The 24,349-nt window shown below is 38.4% G+C and overlaps 1 protein-coding gene and 1 pseudogene across 6 annotated transcripts in view; both read left to right on the plus strand.

The window, feature by feature from the left end:
• chl1b (cell adhesion molecule L1-like b) overlaps positions 1–24,349 on the plus strand; it is a 164,515-nt gene that overhangs the window by 30,168 nt on the left and 109,998 nt on the right. The gene's annotated exons all lie outside the window — the stretch shown is intronic.
• The window catches only part of LOC107837179 (uncharacterized), a 34,671-nt pseudogene that overhangs the window by 10,062 nt on the left and 260 nt on the right, over positions 1–24,349 (plus strand).

Here is a 24,349-nt window from a genome sequence, read left to right on the forward strand (position 1 = left end):
AAGCTGGGGGGGGATTTATGCTTTCGCATCCACCTGAATTAGTTGCGACCCTGCCTAGCTTCAGCAGTTGGTAGCTGCTCCAGGCTCCGAGTTGAAATTAATAAAGTTCAGCATGATCCGATCGCTCTCCGTGGTTCTGAACTGAATTGAATTTGTGTTCATCATTAGTGACCAGTAGCCTGATGTTTCTGTTCTCTTGGTTTGTTGTACTTCATGTCAGATGGATTTCAGAATGACAGAGTCGTTCTGTGTGGTGGTGAAACTTGTAAGCTACGCTGTTGCGGGCATGTCTATGTTGTAAAGTTAAATTATCATGAGCTTTGTTATAGGGCCCGGTCATTAGCCCCACCAACCCGGCCCGACGATGACTTGTTCCGCCACTGGTTAGGTTGTCTTGTTTTTAAAGTTGTGTTCTAGTCAAAATTTCTTGGTTTGAATTAGTTATTTATGTTTATGCATTGTTTGTCTTTGTCTCATCTCCCACCCCTTCTCGTTTGTGTAGGCTAGCCTTTGTGTATAAATTCCCCTCTGTGTTTATGGTGAGAGGTCAGTTTTTGGTTTGCTGTCCTTAGTTTGGTATGCCTTAGATGATTTCTTTTGGGGCCATTTTGCTACATTTTTTATATTTGTTGTTGAAAGCCTTTTAAGAATTTTTGAAAAAATAAATACAAAATATTTTTTTTTTATATATGCCTTTGTCCTTGTTACTGGTTGGACCGTAACATTCTGCCCCATAAAGAAAAGTACAAATTTGACGTCAACTTTTTGAAAAATTAGTTACATTTACATTAGTAATTTTAGGCTGCATTAATCACAAAAAATATAGCAACATTCTGGAGGAACTGATTTATTTTTGTCCACTGCACAGCTATGCACTACATACTGTTGATCTAACATGGAAACATACCAGTAAAATACACTTAAGTCATGCGGTTGTAATTTGCCAAAATGTGAAAAAGTTCTGGCAGTACGAATACTTTCGTAAGACTCTGCAAAACAGAACAGTCCAATCTTACTCTGTATCTCAAGCCAAGAAACAAATCTGCAGCTCTTTTGAGTCATGTCAATGTGACCTCTGTGATTAATCCACCTCGCAGAAATAGAGGAGCAAGAGTCAGTTGTCTCTGCGGGGTGTCATGATAATTTAGGGGGCCGCAGTGCTTCTGGGCTGACAGTTTGATGTGGAGATCACCCCAGAAATCCTGTTTAATTGACACCATTACCCCCAAGGTGTGTCAGCTTTCTGACACGTGTGTGAGCTCACATGTGTTTCTCTTGCCGTAAATAGTAAATTCATGGTTCATGTTTTTAAAGCATTGTACACCTCAGTAATCCTCTCTTTAACAGCTGCTAGTCCCAGCTGAGCCACAGTAGGTGTCGTGTCAGTGGGTAATGGGGGGAGGTTTGCAATGAACCTTTTTATGATTGACTCAGAGACCAATATACTTTCACTAGACAGTCCGCAGGTCGTTTCCTCCCTCTGGGTTTGTTCTCCTAGCCCTGACGTTGAACCTGCGCATTCAAGTCCCCATGCACTGTAACTCACCCGCTGTTTAAACATTTGGACTGCATACCCCAAGCCCCAAGCGGCTGTTCACGGGCATCGCCTGGCCACAGATGGCTCTCCTTCTTCCTGAAATGTGCTGGCATGAGGAGTTTGAAGGTTACCACCAGGTCTTCCTCTCTGGTTTCCTCTTCAATTGCTGTCGTTAACACTTGGAGACCTTTTGATACTTGAGCCATTCATATCCTCATGTGAGGAGATTTTATCTTGGGCCAAAAGTTTACCAGGAGCACCACTGTTAACCCCGTAATTCTGTGTCTTCCGTTGAAGGGCATGCTCTTTGTCTCTTCATCAAAGAACAGAAATGACAAGAGAGCATTTAGAGTTCACTATTTTGCTACAGAGGATGCTCTCCCTCCTCTTTCCACAAACTTGAGGTAAACAATCAGAGGGTAAAACAATGTGTGTAGGAGTTTGTCCAAAAGAGTGATGCTTGTAAATTGACAGAGGTTTTTCTAGCGATGACTACAATCAAGGCTTGATGTGCCGGGTCAGGAGGATGAGGAAGCTGCTGTTATAGCAAAGAAGGAAGAATCTACATCTGAAATAGCTCATCCAAAATGCACCATGTGTCTGCTTACGATCCACAATATTCAAGCAAAAGTAGTCCCCTGCAGTCTTTTCACATTTACAATCCAAAACTTTGGGATTTATTGGGTAAACCATCCAGTATTAGTGTGTAATCGTAAAGTGTAAGATAACTTCCACTCTGTTCAAAAACACTTTGCTTATCCCATAGGAAAATGAAATGTCATTACTCATATCATCCAAGTCCAAAGAGTTGTTGTGGATGGTGAAGCTGTAGACAGCAATAGGCCTGCTGTCACAATAACACATTTTACTGGACAATAAATTGTCCAAGAAATTATATTGTTGATAATATTGTCGTTTTGAGACCATTCTCAATATCATGACACTCCATTCTTAATATCAGGACACTCCACAGTGGAACTGAAGATATTTTGAATTTCCAAAATAAAACAAGACAGCCAAAAACAGAATCCAGACCATACATAAAATGGATTATGTCAACAAAATTGCCTTTTAAAAAATATTAATTATCACAACAGAAATTGTCAATCTCATTTTCATTTATCATGGCATTCATTGATTCATTGATTAATGGCTCTTTGCGACAGGCTTTGGCAGGAATGGTATCCAGTAGCAGTCTGAGGCTTCTGACTAAAGACTGTTGCTATTTGTCAGTTTGGAAAAGTAGCTCAAGCTTAATCAGGTAAGATTGAGAGTATTTGTGAATATATGTCACACTTTGCCAAAGATTTGTAATTGTATTTAAGTTTGAACTTTGACTATGCCATCCTTACACACGAATATGGCTTGTTCTAAACAGCGCTATCCCATTTCTGGCAGCAGGCTTAGTGGTTGTTCGGCTGGATGGTTTACTCCTACCCCAGTCTCAAGTCTTTCAACAGCTTTTCTTCCAATTTCAGAAGATCATGGGGGTTTTCCCACCTGATTGACCAGTAGACTTGGTTTGTTTGGGAACCAAAATTTGAACATTTTAAGATATATATTTATTGTTTTCAACAAATTATCAACAAAGCAGCAGGATAGTTATCAGGATATATTTACATGCGAAATGTTGATCAGTCTTTCAAGACTGATCACCCTACACTGATCAGTGTAGGTTGACTCTTACAACACTGGTATCTTTTACATCATCTTCATCTGTTGATGAATCCAAGCAAAATCACAGCTGCAAACAGGTTCCTTCATTCATAAATCCTGTCAAGTCCAGCTCGATTACAAGATCAATCAATCAATCCAATGTGCTGGTAGATTTTGCATTTAACTTAAAAAAGGCTGCCATATTTTATAAAAAGTCTTACTTCTATTCTGCATCCAATAGGTTATTTTTTCTAGTGTCACACAGCTATTAATCTCACAAAGCCACATTTTAATTGGGAGGGGGGAGTCTGATTTCCATTTTGTTGTAATACATTTCTTAGCAATTGCCAAAAGGACTTCTGTAAGTTTCTTGTCATAGTCTGTCTTTAATTTGGAATTTGTAAAGTTCCCCAATAGACAAATCTCCAGGTCTATTGGAATCATGATGCCATGAATGTCTGATAACGTTTCACAAACCCCCTTCCAAAAACCCTGCAATTTAGAGCAATGCCAGGTGGTATGGAGGAATGTTCCTTCCTCCATACCACATATAATAAAACAAAGAGGAGATATCTTGGAATTATATTTATGTAATTTTTGTGGGGTGACATATAACTGATGTAAAAAATTTAATTGTACTAGTCTAAATTGAGTAATTAATTCATTTTAATGTATTTTACATAAATTGCATTACTTCACATGTATCAAGTTTTTCATTTTACTCACTAGTTTGTCACCACCTTCAGTTCTGTGTCAACTCCATCAGATGGACTTTTTGTTGTTTTTTGTTTTAAATAATATTTTTTTTGTTTCTTGAGAAGCATTTGTCTGTAAAATGAGTAAAAATATCACTAATAGGGTATTTAAAAAATCATTTTATATTTACTTTTTTGTCAGATGGTGATGACAAAGTTCTGGGTCAGGTCGATTAAAAATGTATTTTTAAAAAAAATGTTGCAACTGGGAGCCTGTACCTTAGCATCTTTACTTTTCCAAAACATTATTTGTCATATTTGCATACATGAGGTTGAGAAATAATAATAAAAAAAAAAATGGGAAAATTAAAACCCATTTTGTCCCTATTCTCAAAAATCACTGCATAACAAATGCATAGATGGAGGGAGAGGGGGAACAGGAAAAGCAGAAAAAAATTAAATAAATATAAATAAATAAAATAAAATATTCAGCTTGGCCACAGGCCATTGAGAATATGAAAATATCAAGGTGTATCAACTCACATGTGCACCAGATGGTAAGCCTACCAGTTAGCCTACTGGTAAGCTACAGCAATTCTGACAGGCAGGGAAAGAACAGGACTACAGAGTTGGAGCAAAGATGCCACCACCTGAGACCTACACCAGTGAAACCACTCATATGTTCAAGGAAAGGCCCCCAGGTCCTAACATATCTGGGTACATTTTTATTGAGAGTGTATCATATTTGTCCGAGATGTAAACAAGAAACCGTGTTATTCAGCCAGCACTTAAAAGAGGGAAGTGAGGCAGACTTCCACTCTATAAGAATGACACGTTTAGCCACAAACGTCCCAAATAAATAATGGCAGTACCAGAACTGATGTCCAAGGGTAGCATTTGGGTGTCCACATCTGCTGCAAACACTTGAAAGATTTGGGAATATTTTACTTAACTGTGCTTTAGAATAGTGCAGGCGATGTACCACTTTTAAACTGGATTAGCTGCAGTCTAGCGTTAATAGAGCAGTCCTTTATTCATATCAGAGTGCGATCCCAAAGTGCAGCAGAAATTGTAACTCCCAGATCTTTGGACTATGAACCTGTGAGACCAACTTTTCAGATCACTTAGTTTCACCTTCAACAGGGTGTTGGCTTCCCAGAGTTGACCACAGGAGGCCTCCAGGGCCAAGATTCGGCCATCAGCAGACGACATGGCTTCATCAATGTTGTTGACTCGGCTCTCTATTTCCTGTTGTTTTTGCACGGCATTGAGGGAAACTTCAATAGCGTCGAGTCAACCCTCCATTGACTTCTTCAGGCCATCAATGAAATCAAAATGTTTGGCGACTTGCACCTCCTGGGCAGTAACAGCAGCTAAAATAGCTTTGTTGCTAGCTCCGAAGCTCGGCTGAGCTGTCTCCTTCTATGCATTGTCCTTCTTCCTCATTTTGAAAAATAAAGAGTAAAAAAGTAATCTCACTCTCTTGAAGTGAAACAAGATTGAATAAAAGACCAAGTGAATTGCACTAAAAAATTAAATTTGAGGCGATATCACAGAACTTCACAGAAAAATCTAAATTTGAGGAGATATCACAGAACCTCACAGAAAAGCATCTACTCCATTGCATTGCTCTAGCGCCCCTCCAATGATCCAGATTAATTGAAAAACCTGTTCACCTACTCGCCTGTGGTGGCGCTGTTCCAAGAGCTGGAAAAGGAAACGATACAATAAACCTCTGAAGAAGACCAGTGCAACTTCCTTCTTCACAAAATGTAAAGAAAAATGGAATACCGTCAGATTTTAGTGGTTGTAGAACTTCTCTTTTGTCTGTAGTAAATAAAACCAGGAACCATTTATTCCTGTAGTTCTGGACTTGTGCAATTCTTTTGGCTCTATTGTCCCAGAATGCCCTAGCAGTCCACTTCCTGCTTTTGGAGCGGCCTCTGGTCCACTTGCATCTACATACGTCTTTGAACCGAAGTGAGACCTGGGTTTTTAGGTGGAGTAGAGTTCGATTGCACAGTCTCACCAAACAAACCAGGCTTTCTGGACAAACACACTGGAGTTTGATTAAAACGGACCAAATAGAGCTGGTGTGAAAGCACCTTACTTGTAATTTTTCTTCCATTTTACTGTTTTGTTTAGGTCTATCACATAAAATCTCAACACAGTAGAATAAGGTTTGCAGTTTTAATTTGATAAAATGTAAAACAAAAGAAAAAAGTTCAGAGTAAGACTACTTTTCAAGGCACTGTTTTTTGTAACTCAAGCTCAGTTGATTACTCATTAATGATATTTGCCTGTAAAATGCACACACTGTAGCTGAGACTAAATAAGTCTCTAACTGTGCCGCTGTACTACAGATGGCTGAACACCTGCCATCGAATTAGTAAATTAGGGGGGAACAAAGGACCAAATCTAGCAGGCCTAGACTTGTCTGCGTTGTTTTCTGATGGCCCTTGAGAAATGCAGCAGATATTCATCTAGTGTGGAAGCTGTATGAGCACCGGAGGAACATATTGCTACTAAGATTGTGTTGGTATTGCCAGTGGAGTCACGTCTGTCTTCTTTTTTTTTCTTTTTGTATTCCGAGAGCTGTGAAATGGGGACCAGTACTGATCAAGCCAACCATAAGCTAGCTCCATGCGGGGAACTCCATTACAGTGCGCAGAGCCCATACTGGCTCCAAAAGGAACCAGAGGGGGGGGATTTGATTTGTTTTGGTCAATAAGTGGTGAAAATGGCTCGAGATGCCCCCCTCCTCTTCCTTTTTCTCTACACAGTGGCTGATTTATAATCCTGCCTGTCTCCAGTTTCCTGCCGCTGTGTTAAAGTGGGAGGTGGGGCTATTAAACGGATGGTGTAGCATTGCATCTCTGTCACTGTCGGCACGGAGCCCCCAGGTTGAGGGTTGATGCTAGCTACTATTTGCATAGAGCTTTTCTTCTTCAGTGCAAACTGTTTTAAGTCGAACATTAGAGCCTTTAGATAAAAGAGACAGCAAAACACAAGCACAGGATTAATCAAAGCAGCGTGAGCTTCAGTGGATCAAAGGAACATTGTTCCCCAGGCCCCATTACATTACCACTATTATTTCTGTAAACCTTTTTACTAGGGGTGCACTGATTGCAGTTTTCTGGCCGATATCTGATTATCAATCTTTTAAAAGCCTGACTGCTGATTCTGAGTCAGTGAGGCTGACTCAGAATCATCTGAAATGTTGCTAACTATAGCAAGAAAGTCTCTGAGTTAGCAACAGTGAGGTGAGTATTGTTAACTGCAAATGTGCAGACATGACCTGGTGGGCGGGAACAGTCAAACCTTTCTCATGGGAGACCAGAGACAAAGACAGCTGATTTTTAGTCCTTTGTTGAGGTAGATAAGATCAGGGGATAAGATCAGCTTCAGATGTAAACATCAGCCAACAATAATCTCCCAAAATTAAGGCAATTGACTGATCGATAAATCGGTGCACTCCTAGTTTTTACTGTTGCTATATGTTTCAGTCATTCATGTCACCGATGTGGGGTTTACCTGCTTTAGCTACGCATCGCACCACATGTTATGTTTGACTTGAGTATGACCTACTTTCTGATGTGCTAAATACTTACCTCATCCAAACTAAGTATTATGCTTGCTAACTAAGCAAGTAATTTCAAACTAAATATTTTGCTTGCTAGCTAAATAGTTAGTTTCAAGCCAAATATTCACCTTGGTAACTTTATACGTAGCTTGCTACATAAATATTTAATTTTAAAATAAATATTTAGCATAATAACTAAATATTAAGTTGTAAAAAATATTTAGCTCTATGACTAAATATTTTATTTGATATTTTAGCTTGCTAACTAAATATTTGACTTTATAATAATATTTGGTTTTCTGAGCTAAATATTTTTTAATAACTAGATTTTTAGTGTGAAATGGTGAAAATTAAAAAATTAAATAAATTAATAACATGGAGAACATATATCTTTGGCTAAATAACCCAAATTGGTGTTGATTTTTGATTGTGTAACTTTATAAACGACGCCCCAGAGTGGAGCATCTTCAGATCCAACCCATAAAAATCCCAAATTCAAATGACATTTTTTTTTTTTTTGCAATTTTACTTAGCCATTTTGTCTCTGGCATAAACTTGGTGAAATTTGCTGTTATTTCTTCTGGTTTAATTTTGTTCCTCACGGTACCACCTCAAAGAAAAGCCCAGTTCTAAGCGATGTGGTTCCAGTTGAACTCTGTATAGGCAGATCTGGTATTATCTTCCATGTTGGGCGAATCCTCTTTTGTCTGGTCAGAGCCAAAATGCAGGGCACAGCAACTTCACAGCCATCATCATTAGAGCTGTGGGGCTGTGGACCCTGATGGCCGTCCCTGCACTGCTGCTGCTGCACATTCAGGAAACCCTTGCAGGACTCCAGGGTGTGAACACATGAACTGATTCAGATGGATGAATTCATAACTTCCATTTCTTGCTTTAAAGCAGAGTGTAAAACACAAGAACCTCTGCAGCAAAGAGCCACAGCAAGCACATTAGGTGTGCTGTCCTCTGTGTACCCCGCTGAAACCATTAAAGGAGGCTAATTGGAAAGTTTGCCCCAATTTGTCTTCATTCTGAAAGCAGGAAGAGACGGCGCTGTTTACAAGTTGCAATATTGAGAGTGGGGACAGTCCCAGGGGTGACTGCCAGTGGTGGCAGTTTTGGGTGGGGGTGGGCTTTGTAGAATCAATGCTGTTGGAATGAGCATTGATTCTACTCCTAATTTTCTTCTAAGATTTCAGATAGCCCAGAAAAGACTTTGCTCAGTGGATACTAGAAGGTCAAGTGGCAAATCTGTATGCAGATTATAGCAAAAGAGAGATTTATTACGCACACTTATCAAGAAAGAGGCAAACCATGTATTTGAAAATCAATACAAGGTTATAACAAGGCTCATTAATCAAGTTTATTTATTTTCACAGTCCTGGTAAAAAGCTCTCAGTGGTCATCTTTTACGAATTACATGTTATTTTTACTGGGCCAGTATGGATTTCTAGCCACCCAAATGAACTCTTTTAGAGCCTGGAGTCATTGTTCTCTGCTTTGCCTCTGGTTTCGGGCACCATGTCCCCTCCTCCTCCTCTACATGTACTCTTTCCCAATCAATACATTTTCACAGTAATATAACTTCATGTGCCCATGAGAGCTTGTGGTAAATTTACCAGCATACTACAGGTTGGAATTAAATCAGTGCATTTCCTGATCGTCCTGTCTTCTGCTAGCCTTGTTAAATGATGTCAGGGCTATAAACAGTACATTTTGTTGCAGTTGCACACATTTGATTTTGGGCCATTTACCCAGCGTTTCTCTCCAGATGGTTCACAATTTATGTTTTCATCTCAGTCTGATTGGGGGGATGGTGGGGTTGCAAAGTTTAACATTACTGATTCTCATTAGCTCAGTGACTGTGCTCAGCTCTTACCTGATGACGATCAATACTCATACTGCATCAAATCAATTCCCTTTATGGAGTGGAGGCTGGAGACCACAGTACTAATTTGTGTGTTGGAATCTACCCAAAATCTAATTTCTGATCATGAGTTTCAGCCAAAAAAATTAACAATCAGTTTTTCAAGTCATTAGATGATATTGTTGTGAATTATTCTTAGTGTTCATGTTGCAGTCTTTTTACTGTGCAAAGATGTGATATGCTACTTTTCTGTCTCACATGTACGCTGACACCAATCTGTCTTTGCTCAAACAAATGGCTTCACCAATAATGGGAATCTAATTTAGTTTCCTTCTGATCTACGGAGGCTTGGAAATGTCAAATCGAAACAGGGGTTATTTGGGAGAGAAATAGTACAAAACCTTAAAGGATCAAAATAATACAAAACTAGAAAAATATTAAATATAAATAAGTCACCACGAGCCACAGTATTGTTTTTCAAACATTTTTACAAGTCTTTTGTCCTAATTTTGGCCCATGAAGTCCAAAAAGACAAATATATTTCCTGTAGTTGGTTCGTATTGAAGCCGGTCTGCATTCACACCAGAAGCAAACTGCACCAGAATTTGTTTGGAAACGGACTGAGGCCAATTCCAAAAGTGGTCTGGGTCTGATTGTTCACACTGGTACAGAAGGTCTGAACTAAAGGTGGAAATAAACTGGCAGGTGTGAATAGACCCTAATACAATAAATTCCAAAGGTGTATAGGGTAAATTAATATTTTGACTTTCCCTCCCAGCCAGCATGTGTATTTAATTATTTTTAAGACAAAATAACTTGTTTTGAGGACATTAACAGTAAGTTTATAGGGTTAAAGTGGAATGGTAAACGGTGTCCTCAGAACACCATGTGATGTAATTTCATTCCAATTAAAAAAGGTAAACATAATTTTATTTATATAACACATTTTCAGCAACAAGGCAATACAAAATGCTTAGCAAGTGAAACTGAGACTGAATATGAGTAGAAAAGTAAGACTTTCAGCTCCTTCTGTTTGCTTTTGCTGTTTTACAAACCCACTGTGTGGCTAGCATTATTGAAAATAATGTAGTTTTTTTAAATAAAATTTTTTATTGTGTCTAGTGCTCATAGTACTACAGAGAGGTTTTCATTTCTAGGTTGGGTGCCGGTTTGATATGCCTCCTATAGATGACCTTTCTCATGACTCCCTCCTCCTTCACCATGGAAGTCATCGTGTCATTAACTCATGTTGAAGCTGAAAACTTTGCTATTTCTCAGTCTTCCACAGATGACATAGCCAATTTCTGGCTTCTGTTGACTGTTTTTTTTAATAGTCCCTGACTTTTAAAATGGAAAATATGCAATTATTTTGTGCAACAAGAGTGAAAACAATTGAAAAATAAATGTGTTATGTTATTAAAAACAGATTGAAGCATGCTGTCCAAGAAGATGGTCTTTTTCCTGTGATACTAGCACATTCATTCATAGTCTATACTGATCCAGTTCTTATCCTTATAATTTATTTTTCAAAATGTAAAACAAAAAACACATCACTATAACCTCCCACTATAACTCCACCACTTCCAGCCTGATTGTCCACTATTACAATGTATCTCTGTCCTCTGAATTTCAATCAGTCCTCTCAATAAACTCATTTGGGATTAGCAGCTGCTTACTTGATGGCCGCCAACAAGTGCTGATTGACTATCAGAGCTGCGCACTGAGGTGTACCCATGCTAAAGTACAGCTCATCCGCCATTGTTCCATCATCAGCCACAGCTGAGCAACATGCATTATGGATGAAACTTGCCCTCTCTGTGCACAACACGTGAACCGCCGAAAAGCTCGGAGATGAAAGCAAGAAACGTCAGACGGCGGAGAGTCTGCCTTGCACTGACCGCGGTTCCTGCTGCGACCGCAGCGTGAGGTGGAATCACAGATCAATCACAAGGCTTCGTTAATGGTCCGAACAGCACAGATGGATTCTGCTCGGCCCGTTACCAGCTTCACAAAAGAACATCACTGCTCAATCTTTTAAGCTCTTATGTCTTTGCAAGACCTTCCATCTGTTTTTGTATGAACGAAGACGGACAGCCAACTGATGTGTAAATATGAAGGCGCTGCAGCCTGTTTGAGTTGGCTTTTATCAGATAAAGGATGTAGACAGGAATGTAGGTTTAAAAGGAGTGAAAATTGCAGAGAAACTAGTCAAATTTGAAATAATTTTAGTGCTTCCTGTTTTAGAGGTGACGAAGCGTATTTACGAAACATTTTGTTGTCTTGCAGACTATTTTGTTGGAAAATCTGCTGTTAAATGTTCTCTCCATGCTCTCCCAAGTCCAAAACAGAGCAATTCCTAAACCTCCCTTTAATAGAGTCTTTCAGGGAGGCACAGGAAGAGGAACAAATGGCTCTATTCAGTGGCGTCCAAAATGCTAATGCCTCCAGCCCTTTATAACATTTACACGTTTATAAGGGTTCCCATGTCACGACATGGCATGGTCCACCCCTAATGGTGGCTGTGGCCGGGGACAGCACGAAAAGGGCCAGGCGTGACAGAATATGAGAAATATGACGAGATGGGAGGTTTCCCCTGGAGACAGAACATCTGAATCTGCTTTTCCTTACCAAAGGTTCTCACTGCAAAAGTACAAAACCTTTCCAAGTATTTTTGGTCTAGTTTCTAGTGAAAACATACGAGTACACATGAAATAAGACAAAACTAACTTACAGCTAACTTGAGCAAGACTAGGGGCTTGTTTTTGGTCAATAAGATAAAAAGTAAGACTTCCTCTGGCAGATTAATTCACTTATAACAGGACAATTTTCCCTTGTCACAAGTGAACAAATATGCCAGTAGCATTGGAACTTTTTCATCACTACTAAGCCATTATTAACTTAAAATATTCACTTATATCAGTGATTCTTGAGAAGCGGGACAAAAGAGATCCTATGGATAAAGCACAAAATTTGAATAAAATATACACAAAATATATTTTTTTCAAATATCTGACTAAACTAACCTGGGTCATGTGAGCACAACAATGTATGTTTTCCTGGTGTTTGCTGAATATTTTTCATTTTAAACTTTGTAGTAGGTGGGTGGTGTCTTTAAAATCTTTTGTCCTGGAGCAGAACTCAATATATTATAATAGTTTAAAACAAATACAGGAATACTAAGATAATATATTATGACTATCAAGTATTAGTATTCAAATAAATAATTATAAAAGTATCAATACATTGAATTAAAAATAACTTTTATATATTTTCCAACTCAATTGAAATTTGTCCCAAGTTTTTGTCAACACCGTCAGACATAAAAAGAATGTAAAAAAATCAGGCATTATTGGGGGCATCAGACCTTCTGAGGGCCCCATGATCTCTTCCTTTCTCTTCTTTTGCTAAGAGGGCTAGTTAGCTCCGGTTAGCTTATGTTATTCTTTAGTTTTTTCTTCTGTTTTATTCCTAAGTTGTTTGTCACAATCATGATGTGTCAACTCCATAACTGACAATTTACAAAATTTTGATTACATTTTGTGAAATAAATGCTTCATTTTGATATACTGTAAAGATTTCATGGACCTGATGAGCAACAATATGGCCTCCTTCAGAATAACATATAAATTGAGGTAGTTTGGCATTTCGTCAACTCCGTCAGAAGTCAACGCCATCAGAGTTTTTAACTGACAGTGTGAGTCTTTCAGTGATAGTGTTGACAAATCTCACTTAAATGTGCAGTAAATTAATTTTAATGTATTTTATATAAATGGCATTACTTCACATGTATCAAGTATTTAATTTTACTCATTAGTTTGTCACCACCTTCAGCTCTGCGTCAACTCTGTCATGCACTGTCAACTCCGTCAGATGGACTTTGTTTTTATTTAATATATTTATTTTGTTTCTTGAGAAGCATGTATCTTTAAAACTGAGTAAAATATCACTAATAGGGTCATTAAAAAAATAATTGTATATTTATTTTTGTCAGATGTTGACAAAGTTCTGGGTCAGGTCCATTAAAAATGTAATTTTCAAAAAAAATGTTGCAACTGGGAGCCTGCATCTTTACATTTCCAAAACATTATTTGTCATATTTGAATACATGAGCTTGAGGAATAATTACATTTTTTTTGGGGGGGGGGGGATGTAAACCCATTTTGTCCCACTTCTCAAGAATCACTGATATCTTTCTTAAAAGTTACTTCTAAGTTAGTTTTGTCCTATTTCAAGTATACTAGAATGTTTCCACTAGAAACTTGACCAAAAATTTGGTGTGCGAGGAATGAGATTTCTTTGTCTTTGTTGTTTCTTCAGTCACTGAAGTTTGTATTTTGAACATTTTCTTAGCCCCGGTGTTCGAGCTAATACCACTGAATGTTCTTCTGCATGGACTTTGCTTACTGGTTTAATAAGAAAATTAGGCAGCAATGCAACTGATAACAGTTTCAGTGGTTGGGCATACCGTTATAGCAAATTCCAGTAACGCAATAAGTTCCTAAATTGAAGAAGTTTTCTGGAGTCAAACACATGAAGGGCCAAGCAGAGCTTAGTGATTGCTTGGGAAAGTAATTATGCCTTATCTCCATGGCTGCTGGAAAGCAGTTTACAGACCTGTGGCTCCAGCTCTTTTTGAATTGAGACTACGTCAAATGCTCCCAAGGTGTTTCTTGTGTGACTCAGCCAAGTCGTCGAACAGTTCCAGTGCGGTATCGACCTGTTGGACTGATTAGATCAGAGTCCATCAAAGTTTTCTGCTAACTTCTAATTCCATTTACAATACCATACAGGTTATTCCCTGATTCAAAGCGGATTGATGTTAGTGAACTGCTTTAGGTAATACTATTGATGTTTGAGTTCTAACTATGCCATAAACAAAGGTGAAACAGAGAGAAAGCAATGGGGGGATGACTGGTGACAACTGCCATCAGTGTCATTTTTAACAAGTCTCCAGTCCTCCATATGTGGACTATTTTTCCTTTGGTCATACAGAACCTTCCAAGAGTATTTGGTTTCCCACATAGAGATGCACTAATTCAATATTAATATCTGTACTGGTCCTCATATTGAAGAAAATTCTGGATCGGTTATTGTTGACAATGCGCTGGTTCCTTAACGACAGATCTATTCAGTTTCCTTCTATGCTTTTGTGCCCAGAGTGATGTCATGCTTTATTTATTTTACGTTATATTTAGAATTCCTAATTGCACTTTCTGAACCATTTGACAGAATGTTTGTTGCAGTTTATTTTTTTTTTAGTCAGTCTCAGTTTATTTATTTATTTTACATTGGTAAAGAAATTTGTAATTAAGTACATTTATGTCTGCATTGAAAAAAAGGAACGTCTTAAGTCAATTCAGATGTTTTTCTGTATTGCATCGGAATCAGGTGATACTAAACCTCAGATATCTGTATCGATATCAGAAATCAAAAGAGTGAGACATCCTTAGTCACGTATTATCACATTTACAAGTTTTCAGACAAAAAAGGTTATCAGCATGTCAGGCTTTTTTAAAGATTGGCCAAAAAACTGCAATCGGTGCACTGCTGATTACAACTGCACACCTTACTTTATTATGATTTTACGTGCTCGATGAACACAAAGTAGTACATAGTGGCAGGGGCGCTGCCAGAAATCTTGGGCCCCCTGACAAAAATTTGTTTGGGCCCCCCGCGCAGCTGCTGTTACCATTTTTTGAGTCTATTTGACCTATAAAAAGCGTCACAATTTTAAAGGCTTGCATCTGCCTTGCTTTCTTGGATTCAATACTGATAATTAGCACAATATTTACTGCTCATGAATTTAACATCCAACAGTCCACAGCCAGTATGCAAGTAGCTTGCTTAAATTTTTTTCTATTAGTTTTAGATTACTGAAATGTCTCTCCCCATGAGCAACAGCCAAAAGCAAAGTGTAACTACACATAAAGCAATCCAGACTTTTAAAAATGCTATGTAGTTGCATTTTATTCAAGCTGCAGTACATAACTTTAATAAAAAAATATGTTTTCTCCATATTTCTTAAAGCTGTCACCATGTTGTAGCAGTTTGTTATGAGACAGATAATCTGTGAAAACAATCAATCTCCTCCATCTCCTTCCTGAATTACTATTACTGGTTAAAGTAATGCACCGTTCTGACCAAAACAACCAATCAGAACTAGTAGGACGCTCTTAGCACTGTCAACCATCTTCATTTACTCACTGCTAAATATGCTAATGGGGATAAACAACTTATCATTTACAAGAAACTGCTTATCTGCTGTCATTGGTAGCTATGCTAACTAAACTTAGCATTCACAGTTTGGATCTGCACAACTCTGTGCTATGCTAGCTGCAGCACGGCACAAATCGAGGAGGAGGAAGGATGAGCAGCTCCACATGAGATTGTGATTGACAGCACTAAAATTCTCCTGCCACTGACTGGTTGTTTCTAGCACTGGGAGAAAGCAAAGGAGATAGATTTTTCACAGATTACCTCTGATACTATACTGTCACAACATAATGACAGTTTTAAAAAATATGTGAAAAAAATATTTATATAAAAGTGACATACTGAAAATACAATATGATTAATTTTGTGTTTGACAAAATGTTTGACTGAATTTTTTATTTTATGTCTATGAACAAAATATAAATAATTAAATTGTGGAGTCCCTCCTGCTGGTGAGGGCCCCTAGAATCGTCATCACTTTTTACCCCTTTACCGCACCCCTGCATAGTGGAAATTAAAATGTGTGGCAGTTTTAAAAGTCTTTGACAATTTCAAATATGCCAGTTTTATCCATCTTCCCATCAGTTCTTATTAGCTTCCCTGCTGAAGACAACCATCCCTTCAGCATGGTGATTGTGCTTAGGGTGTTAGATTTTCTTTTAACATAGGAGTTTGAATGAAAATAATAATAATAATAAAAAGTTTAATTTTGATCTCATCTGACTAAAACACCTTCTTTCCTGTTTGCAGTGTATTCATCTGGACTTGTGACAAACAAAAGACAAGGTTTTCTTTTCATTCTGAACGCCAAACTTGGGAATCACACTAATAAACCTTATAAACCATCCCACTTGAGTTTGGGATCTTTGCCACTCCTTCAGAGTTCCCATGGTCCTCTAGATTGCTTTTTTGAAAAATATTCAGCATTCTTAGATAATGGATGATGGATATTCAAGCTTTTTAACCAAATCATCATTTCAACAACGTTCTCTTTGACCTTCCTGCTGTGTTTTTTATCTTCATGATGCTGTGTTTTTCCCTAATCCTCTAACGGTCTTCTGAGGCCTTTGGGGATTAAATGCCCACCACACTTTTAAGATTTTTCTGTGTAAAGCTATTTAGAAAATGATTCATTCATTTCCTTCTACTCCACAATTTTTCACTACTGTTAGTTTTGCAACTTAAAATCATTGAAGCCTAAAGTTGCAACATGACACAAAAATACCTTGGTAAGATATAATTTTGAAATTATTTTTTTAAATGTTTCTGGCATAGAGAGTCACACCAAAATCAAATGAGTGTTAAATTATTCCTCTTTATCACAGTTTTATAAAACTCTGATGATGAGTTTGACGGTGTGGATCAGATTTCTCCCTACCACATTGAAAGGCTTCTATTCAGGATTAAATATTTGTGCACTCTGGGGTGAATGAAAGCTCAGCAATTGTGCCAAAGGAAATCGCTTTACCCATTATGCGGCTCTGCAAAGTGAGTCATCTTTTTCTTTTTTCTGTCTACCCCCTTTTTGTTGCAGTTCTGTTCTTTTATCGCTTAAGTTTGCTGTCACGTTTTGTTTCCAAACCAAAAAGCAGAGGCACTGCTTTTAAAACCATCAAAGTAACATATTGAGACGAAGGTTGCTGCTGGTTTCCCAGTAAACACCTGTTTCTGCTCTTCGCTTCGGTTTCTTTTGCCTTTTGTGGGCAAAACAAAGTTGCTTGATGAGTCACTGGTTGACTCTTGTATCCAACCAATGCATGGAGTTTGTAGATCAGCTGAGCTCCGTTGTTTTCTGGAAACTGCCAAACCAACCCATAATGTGGGTGTTTCTGCAGCAGTAATCGATGGCAGAGTCCACTGCTACAGATGGCACACCAGCATTAATGATTTATATCTTTATTTCCTCCCCTTGCCCTGTCCTGTTGGAGGTTCGATTTTATGATTAAGCAAATTGGATTTGATCCCACTCAGCGCGGAGCGCAGCAACAGCAGCTAAATGATGCTGCTCCATCAGCACTTTAATAACCCACTCTCCACCTGAGGAGGCCCAGCTCTCTTTTGCTCCAAGCACTCAGGGCCTCTTGAGAACTGAATGAACTCCCCCCCCCTCTTAACCTCTCTTGCTCATTTGGAAACATCCAGCTTTTGACTGTTGTTATTTCTTAGCGTTCTACAGCCTAAAATGTTGAGCAACATGCACCAGTGAATGCTAAGCGAATGCTTTACAAGCGTAACACTATGCAGGGTCGAAATTGTGAAAACGAGGAGCCGGAATGAACATTCAGAAAACGGAACTGGGACATTGATGTTGCCAGGATATGTGACGAATGTTATTGATTGCTCTGGACAGATGACTGTAACAGCATCCAACAAAGCTCAATGTGACTGAATCAGATTATGAAGCTGCAACATGTGACTAAAAGTGTAATTGCTATGTTTTGGGACAATTTTAATAGCATAATTCCTACACACTTTATTGTTCTGCATAGATTTTTTATTTATTTATTTTTTTGTTGGTTTTTTTATTTTAAGAACAATCTTGAAGTCTCTAAAGAACACTTAAAAAACCAAAAGTACTCTTTTTGTACAACTTTTTCATTGCATAAAGTTTATATATATAAAACTTTGTGCAATATATATAACTTAACTTTTTCATTGCTTCCAAATTCTAATTCTAACAGCAGATATATGAAATTGTTGAAGTGGAGGGGTCTGGAATTAGAATAAAGTTTAGTTTTGAATGAAACAAAGAGCTTATATTAGCGAGATACTAAACACAAGATGACACAAAACATGATCACAAGAAGGAAGTCAGACATATTTAACAATATTTCCTGGATAACTAAGAATTCCTGTTTTGTTGTTGTCACAAGTAAAGTAAAAGTTTGTCAAAGGTCAAATATGTTTTTAAAATCTGTGATCAGTATAGGATATTAAAGTCATGCTTTTTTCAATCTAAGCTAAGCCTAAATCTCAAGCTTTGTTTTTAAAAAAGCTTGAAGACTGAAGAAAAAATAACTGTGAATAGCCCTTTACTTCAGTGCTGATAAGAAGTAGACACAAACTTTAGCATCAGTAGCACCTAACTGTTAGCCAATTGTAACCAGTTGTTGTCAGGCAGAACAACCAGACTTTGTTAGTCTGTTCGGTCCACACAGTGGGACAGTGAAAGTCCAACTTCCTGTTTTTTCCTTCATAATAAAAGTCTCAGAAATATTTAGTTTAAAACACTCACATTCATATGTATGTAAACATACTGTAACTTAGACTCAGCAAAGTCCACATGAAGAAGAAGGTGGTACATTTTTGTACATTAAAATAAATTTGTGCATCCACACAACAGGATGCAGCACCACTGAAAACACGGTAGCAGATATTCCAAACCAATCGGCAGCGCTGTCATACGAGCCCAACACCTGTACGACACCGTTTGTTATTGGCCAGAGTGAGGCGCATGCCAGATGGAGAGAAAAATGGAGCTACTACATTATCGTTTCAAAAATGTTGTGGCTCACATGAACACACAGAAAGATGTACCCACTCTGGGTCCCGGTTTCAAAAATAATCATCTTTATGTTTTCCAAAATACAGAATCTGTGTGGTCACACAGTCTAAATGACAAAAATCCTTTTGTGGGTAGCTACACCTGAAATTATTTCGGTGTGGACAGGGACTTATGGTGTAGACTTGGTTTCATTTGGGGATCAAAATTGAAACATTTGTTATATTTTCAGCTGCTGCAGTTTGCTTTTACTGTGTCCAATGATCCAAACCCTTTGAAAAGCTTGCTCCCCTCCTCACCTGTGGGGGCGCTGCATCAAAAACTACTGTAAGAAATTACATGAAAACCTCTGAAGAAGATGAAAGTGAAATGTAGCAGTTGTAGGATTTTCCTTTTGTCATTGTCAAAAGGCTATGACCCATTTCACCTCTGGCGAATTTGTTTTGGTTGTATTTACCCAGAATACCATGCGCTATAGTCTGTTTCCTGGTTCTGGAGCGGTCTCCAGTCCGTATGGCGTTCACATATGAATTCAAACCATACCAGAGTTTACTTCAACCAAACCAAAACTTTGGTTTTTAGGTGGACCAGAGTTCATTTTTCTCATCCGCATCAGAGTTCCATCCTGCATTCACATCTCTTTAAATGAACCAGACTTTCCAGGCAAACAAATTGACATTTGATTAAAGCGACTTAGTAGGGCTGATCAGAATGCAGCCTTTGTGTATTTTATCACAAACACTCTCAGCATCGGGACAGAGCATCACAAAGCAGATTGTGTCATCTCCCAGACTTTTCTTCACAATGTCTGTGAGCTTTAGTGAATCAGCCACTGTAGACATACATCTGGTGCGGGGATTAAGGACAACTGTATAGATTCATTTTTGCTTTGCAGAGCATAACTGAATGACTCTTGATGTTTCCAAGTCTTGCATCCAAACAGTATTGAGCAATTTTACACACTGACATTTCAATGATAATTATGATTTGATAAATTGTTCTGCTTTTCATCACACTCCTTCTAATTAGTGGGTAGAGGACTCTTATTACAGTGGCTATCTAGTGAATTATTGTGATGATATGACAATAAGTGGAAGATTAATTTGCTTCAGTGTGACTTTAGTTCAGCAAACAGCTGCCCTCCACCTACTCAGAAAAAAGTCAAATGATCATCTGTCTGCAGGCGAAGCGTTTGATGTTACCCTGACAAAGGCACACACTCCATAAGTCCTTTCACTGGATTTTTTTTTATCTCCCCCAACCCCCACCCTGCCTGCTTTTAAGTGATGAAAAAAATGACTTTCAGGGTGTGCCTTGTTTTGCAGTTCAAAACAGACATTTGTTTCATTTGTTCAAGCTCCCTTTCATGTGGCAGAAACTCTTGAGAGCCTTGAGTTCTTGATCTGGCATCCAGCTTTATTTTACTGGAGACACCCATGATGAAATCAGAGGACACCCATGGTCCTCTGATTTCATCTTCTGTGTGTAGGTCGCATTCATTCTACTGTACATTTACAGTCAAAAACTAAACATGCACTAGAATATTCTGGATAATTCTATACAAATCATAAGTTTGTTGCTTTCATATATTAAGATATCATTGGTGTTACGTGTCATCTTGTCTTGTTAGTCAAATGTGTCGAATCAAAATAAAACGCTCCCACTTTTTTCAGTCTGATTGTTTTTGTATTTTTAAAATCAAAATTACAGATTTTTTTTAAACTACTTTAGAAATATTTGCAATATTTTTCTCCATTAAATCCCTTCCAATATATACATAATCCACAAACAAAACAATGTGGGGAATTTGAGGGAAATTTGGCAATTGTGGAATCACAAAAAAAGGAAAGGACTGTTCATTAGTAATAATCCTTTGATGCATTTTTTTTTGTTAGTTTAAATCTACTTCACACTGGTGTAACAAGGAGACAGTTTTCCCCTCCAAGTCACCAGGTGCTGTGTTATGCACGGCTTTAAATTTTCCAGGCAGTGATGTTATTTATGACACTGTCTGTGTCATTCACTAGCATGTAGGAAAATGTCACTTCCTCAACAAGCCCTCCAAGGTGCAGTGAATAATTTAAAATGATTTTAGCTTTAATAAGTCATTACTGCCCCAGGATCTCAAACATATGTCATTTTCTAGAAGACATGGAGTATAAATGATCCAATCAAACCCTGAGAACTAATAACTCTGCTGTTGCTGTGGTCCTGGGCCCACACACGCAGTGAAGAGCTCTTTTTATGCGCTTGCTGAATGGGCATGACGATGAGGTTTGAAAAGTTATGCAGCCAGCCTTTTGACAAGTTTGTCTTGATAAAAAAACACACTGACACATACACATTCACCCATCTTTTAATTTGTCTCAAATATTGTGCCTGCCTCTCCATTTCTATCCCGGGATGTCCAAGTGAGATGAAGCCCACCATGGTTTTTCCACAGCAGGATTAGTGGTGTGCTGCAGCAGACTGATGCGCCTCAGTGGGCCTGAAGGGCTGACCCTGAGATGAGGCACCCAGCAAGACACTCCTTAAAAGGTTGTTAGATACATGTGGCTTATTATGACATCTCCCACTCAGCCTTTTCAGTTAACTATAGACTGGAAAAAAGACAGTTTTCTGAAAATAATGAATCCCAATTGTTGCTGTTGTTATGGAGGTGAAAACATGTCTGGTGCTTTAGATTCCTTTATGAACCTTTAAATAACGGTCATGGAGCAGTATTATGTGTTTTCCAGCCACATAGTGTAGTTTTATAGGACAATCAAGTAAGTATTACCTTCAGTTGTTATATAAATCAAATATGACTTAAAGGAGAAGTAAATTGACTTATTTGAGTTTCACATCATGTTATTCCCTCATCAAAAACATACCTGGAACATGCCTTGATTCTTTCATGCACATTTGAGAACAAACGGCTCCCCCTCTCAGCTCCTTCAGACTAGCCAGCAGCCATTAGCAAACACCTGGTGGAACTGCTGAGCTCATTATAGGATCTACTTCTCAGAGCACCACTGGTAAAATCATTGTTAAAGGAGTAATAGAGGAGCCATGTTGGGATGACTTCCTGAAAGTGGAGTTTCAGAAAGAGGAGGAAGACAAATTGCACAGCTGAATGGTTGTCATTCAGCTGTGCAAAAACATACCTCCAAGTATATGGAATAACATTATAACATGAAGTAAAACAAAAAAAAATTGATTTCACATAGTTCTGTCCCTTTAAATTACAGCTAAAAATGACTACATTTTTGGAAAGATCAACCTTCACTTGTGTGTTCCTCAGTGGAGATCTGAGCACACTGTATTGGTGCGTGTGTGCGTAGCCCTCCAGCCATTTGGAAGGTGTGTGTCTAGGGTGTATCTTAGAGCAGAGCCAAGCACCAAGCCTGGTTACCATGCCGACACACCTCACAGGGAGTCACCACGTTTGTCTTAATGAATTAATTTTCAAGCTCATGTTTGCCTCTATATTCTCCATCAGCTGTGTACACACACTTAATGGTGATGGACTGCTGTTAGTGACCTGGGGGAAATGCTTTATTGATTCTGGGTGGGTGGGGTACGGGGCAGATTATTACATTTTCTTCTTAGCTGATGCTTCTTATGAACTTATCCATAGGATAGGAGTGTGGAAAGATGAAGTGCAAATTTACTTGAATACTTGAGAATATAGGCATTTCTTTTTACCAGTCAGCTGATACGTTGAAATTTCAGACTTTTTCCAGCATTCTCGTGTTCTCTATGTACAGGAATACACAAAGAGTACATTTAGTGTTTGCTAAATGTGTTTATTCACTTCCCTGAGGTGTTGTACACACAACATACAACACCCAGGGAGACGGAGCAGACGGTGTTGTGCTCATTGTGTTCAGTTGGTGTGCTAATCGGGACCAGGGATCCCCCGATCACTGCCACAATTGCTGAGCTCACCATCTGTGGTGCTCTGACGGCCGGCAGCCTCGCTGAGCAAGCAGCAGAACCGTCTGGCCCAACTTTACCTCAGTCCTCACATGTACTTACAACCCTACTGTCAGTCTGCAGACGCTTCGTAACAATATTCATTACAATTTTGTCACTCTGCAAACACAAACATTATTGTATTTTATTGTGGTCTTGTGCAATAGACCAGCAGAAAGTATTATACATTTTTAAATGGAAGGAAAATGATACAATCATATAATCATAACAGAATAAATACTTTAGAAGTGTTTGTAGCTTAGGGTTTTCTTCCATAATTGCTCTGTTGGTCCATCCATCTTCCTGTCATCTGTGCTGAGGAAAGCAACCTCACAGCATGTTGTTACCACCATGTTGAGGATGGTATGTCCATGCCAGAATGATTTACAGTGTAGATATGTGCCAGATGTATAATTTGTGTGTAGAAAGTTTAATTTGGTTTCCTCTGAATGGGATGCCTTCATCTACATATTTATAAGCATATCTCCAAATATTATGTCTTTGTTTTAAAAATGGTTTTCCAATAATCAGAGATGCACTGATATAAAATTTGGGCCATATCCGATATTTATATTTCTGTTCTGATACCCGATATTTATCGATATTGCTTATATTTCTATTACTCTACCCTTTCAACACCATTAAAAAAAACATTCTGCTGACATTGCATGATCACATTCACATGACCAAACAAATACATGACCAACTATCTTCCTACTCCCTGTAATGAAAAGCAAACGTAAATGACAACAGGATGGAAATAAACAAGCTATTGGTAAAGGACCGATACCAATAAATAAAAAATTGAGCAGCAAGTTCATCAGGGGATAAGATCAGTACACAGAAAAAAAGAATAAGAGATTGTACAATAAGGCAAGTTTTAGGGGAGCACTGACTGCAGTTTTCTGGCTGGTCACCAATTATGATCTTTATAAATCCTGACCTGCTCATTTTGATTTTGGCTAATGCAGTTTTTTTCTAAATTGTTGGTAAATATAGCAAGAAAGTTGCTGAGTTGGTAATAGTGAGGTGAGTATTCTTAACTGCAAATGTGCAGACATGACCTGGTGGCCAGGGCTAACAGTCAAATCTCTCTCAGAGGGGAGCAGTGACATGTTTAGTCACCTGACTCTGGTGCAGGACAATTACAAACACAACACAAGCAAAGGTAAGTCTGAAGTTTATTTTCGACCAGCAGCTGGGACAGGCAACAGGCAGGAGGTGAGGACCCGTCGGGGATTCACTCTGGCGGGAAAAGGTGAGTTACAGACACGTCGTCTGAATGGGAGCTCAACGTGCAACGGAGAAGAGGCAGATCTTACTGTTGGTGGAGATGAGG

The sequence above is a fragment of the Poecilia formosa genome, unplaced genomic scaffold, assembly GCF_000485575.1.
Source record: "Poecilia formosa unplaced genomic scaffold, Poecilia_formosa-5.1.2 Scaffold121, whole genome shotgun sequence".
NCBI classification, from domain to species: Eukaryota; Metazoa; Chordata; class Actinopteri; order Cyprinodontiformes; family Poeciliidae; genus Poecilia; species Poecilia formosa.